This window comes from Mandrillus leucophaeus, unplaced genomic scaffold (genome assembly GCF_000951045.1).
Source record: "Mandrillus leucophaeus isolate KB7577 unplaced genomic scaffold, Mleu.le_1.0 Scaffold694, whole genome shotgun sequence".
Classification (NCBI taxonomy): Eukaryota; Metazoa; Chordata; class Mammalia; order Primates; family Cercopithecidae; genus Mandrillus; species Mandrillus leucophaeus.
In genome coordinates, this window is record NW_012107519.1 from 915,254 (window position 1) to 918,639 (window position 3,386).

Here is a 3,386-nt window from a genome sequence, read left to right on the forward strand (position 1 = left end):
AACCAAGAGGGAGTCTGATCAGTTGGTTGGGGGCCTCAGGATTTTATTTTTCTCACCTCTTTTTTCATCACACCTCAGGCCAGTTAACTGTATCTGAGAGGTAGGTGGTGATGTCAATGCTTACAGTGGCATATGGCCAAACTGCAGGTCTAGGATAACATTTGGCTTATGCTACTGCTCAGAGTCTGGTTTTCAGGTCTCCACTGAAAGAATCAGAAGATGTAGTCGGGGAATTCTGGACATACAGGTCTCCCATAAACTGTCATTCACTCTCCCCGAGTTTCCTCGGTGGTAGTAGGTTAGTACTAACCCTACCTCCACCAGACCTGAGGCCCAGCTCAAAATGGCACTGCCTCCATGGTCTTCTGTGGCCCAACATCTAAAAGAAACCTCTGCTCCCTTGGCACTACCTTTACTTCCCTTCAACATTACTTTTTGCCTTATTTATAATTTCATACCTCAAATGGGTACTCAGCATTACCCACAAAATAAATGGTTTCTCTCTTAGGTTGACTTTCCCACTCTGAGGCTTTCTTTTGTTAAGTTTAGTGTAAAGCTGCCTCTTACATACTTTAAGTTTGGCCTAAGGTTTCTCCGTAGTGAACTGTAACCTCACTGGATGTGTAAACAAACTATAACCCACTCTTGTAACAAAGAGCTGAGTCTCAGCCAATCACCGCAGCCATACTTCAACCATTCACAGGTGGCCAACCATTCGAACTGTGTTCAAGGTAAACACCCAAACTTTAACCAATCCACCTGTTTCTGCACCGCTTTCCTATTTTCTGTACATCACTTTCCTTTTTTCTGTCCATAAATTTTCTCCCACCACACAGCAGTAGTACAGTCTCTCTGAATTTATTCTGGATCAGGGGGTGTGCCTGATTCAAGAATCATTCTTTGCTCAATTAAATTGTTTTAATTTGTCTTAAGTTTTCCTTTTAACGTTTTTAGATAAACTCTATCCCCTCTGTTCTCAGTTAATAATTTTACTTCATGCTTCATTTTTTTTTCTTTTTTTCTTTCTTCTTCTTTTTGTTTTAATTATACTTGAAGTTCTAGGGTACATGTGCACAACGTGTAGGTTTGATACATAGGTATACATGTGCCATGTTGGTTTGTCGCACCTGCTTCATTTTTTTTAAATCAGTAATTGGGCCAGGTGTGGTGGCTCATTCCTGTAATGCCAGCACTTTGGGAGGCTGAGGTGGGTGGATCACCTGAGGTCAAGAGTGCAAGACCAGCCTGGCCAACAAAAAAGTGTCTGGACAAGGTGGCTCATGCCTGTAATCCTAGCACTTTGGGAGGCCGAGGTGGGTGGATCACCTGAAGTCAGGAGTTCGAGACCAGCCTGGCCAACATGGTGAAACCCCATCTCTGCTAAAAATACAAAAAAAAAAAATTAGCCATGCATGGTGGCACACACCTGTAATCCCAACTACTGGGGAGGCTGAAGTAGAAGAATCACCCCTGGGAGGCGGAGGTTGCAATGAGCTGAGACTGGGCCACTGTACTCCTGCCTGGGCAACAAAAGCAAAAGTCCATCCAAAAAAAAAAGCAGTAATTGGCTTCAAATCCCCACATTTTCTCCATAAGTACACAAGTACTTTCATATGTTCATCTTTTCTTTTTCCTACTTGTTAAAATGGAGCAAGCATCCTTCCTTCCCATGGCCAGTTTCTGTATTTGGGCTCTGAATTCCATTCCTCCTTCATATTCTCAAGGAACTTCATTGATACAGTCATCCTATCTACATCACCTATTGTCTTTCTATTGCATATTTTTATGTATCTCACTTTGATTCCTTCCACCATTGTCCCATTTTTATCCTCTATGGAATGTCTTGGATTTCCTTACTTCACTGGCTCTGCCTTCCTCTTCTCCCATATGTCTAATTGCTGGCTCCTCAGCAGCAGTTCTAGGTCTGCTGCTCTTTTCTGCAGCAGAAAATGAAATGTGACCAGGCGCTGTGGCTCACGCCTGTAATCCCAGCACTTTGGGAGGCCAAGGCGGGCAGATCATCTGATGTCAGGAGTTTGACACCAGCCTGGCCAACATAGTGAAACCCTGTCTCTACTAAATATACAAAAAAAAAAAAAATTAGGTGTGGTGGCACGTGCCTGTAGTCCCAACTACTCAGGCAGGCTGAGGCAGGAGAACTGCTTGAACCCGGCAGGCAGAAGTTGCAGTGAGTCAAGATCCTACCATTGCACTCCAGCCTGGGCAACAGAGGGAGACTCTGTCTCAAAAATTTAAAAAAAAAAATAAAAGAAAATTAAATGTTCTCCCTATTAAAATTAACGTCTTTACCTCGACCAAGCTTGTCCAACCCACAGCCCACAGGCCACATGTGACCCAGGGCAGCTTTGAATGTGGCCCAATACAAATTTGTAAACTTAAAACATTATGAGGTATGTATAATTTTTTTGTTTTTTGCTCATCAGCTATCATTAGTGCATTTTATGTGTGGCCCAAGACCTTTCCATGTGGCCCAGGGAAGTCAAAAGATTGGACATCCCTGACTCAGACCTTTCCTGAGTTTCAGTCTTGTATATCTACCTGCCTAACTCACATATCCACTTGGATGTGTGAAAATAATTAATAGGGAGGCTATTAGGTTGAGGTGGCTCCAGAGTCTTGGGTCTTGGACTCCTACTTAAGCAAACTAAAACCCAATTCAATGTAAACAGTAAGACAAAATTTCTGGGCGCTGTGGCTCACGCCTGTAATCCCAGCACTTTGGGAGGCTGAGGAAAGTGGATCACCTAAGGTCAGGAGTTCAAGACCAGATTGGCCAACATGGCGAAACCCCATCTCTACTAAAAATACAAAAATTAGCCGGGCGTGGTGGTGGGTGCCTGTAATCCCAGCTACTGGGGAAGCTGAGGCAGGAGATTGCTTAAACCCAGGAGGCAGAAGTTGCAGTGGGCCGATATCACACCGTTGCACTCCAGCCTGTGCAACAAGAGCAAAACTCCGTCAAAAGGAAAAAAAAAAAATCGAGCAAGACAAAACTTCACCAGTTAGAAACCACCAACCGGCCAAGCACGATGGCTCACGCCTGTAATCCCAGCATTTTGGGAGGCCGAGGTGGCTGGATCACGAGTTCGGGAATTCGAGACCAGCCTCACCAACATGGTGAAACCCCATCTCTACTAAAAATACAAAAATTATCTGGGTCTGGTGGTGCGCACCTGTAATCCCAGCGACTCAGGAAGCTGAGGCAGGAGAATCGATTGAACCCGGGAGGCAGAGGTTGCAGTGAGCCAACATGGCATCTTTGCACTCCAGCCTGGGCAACAGAGCGAGACTATGTCTCAAAAAAAAAACAAAAACAAAAACCACCCACCAACCTCTCACTAGGGACTCTCCACTATACCATACCC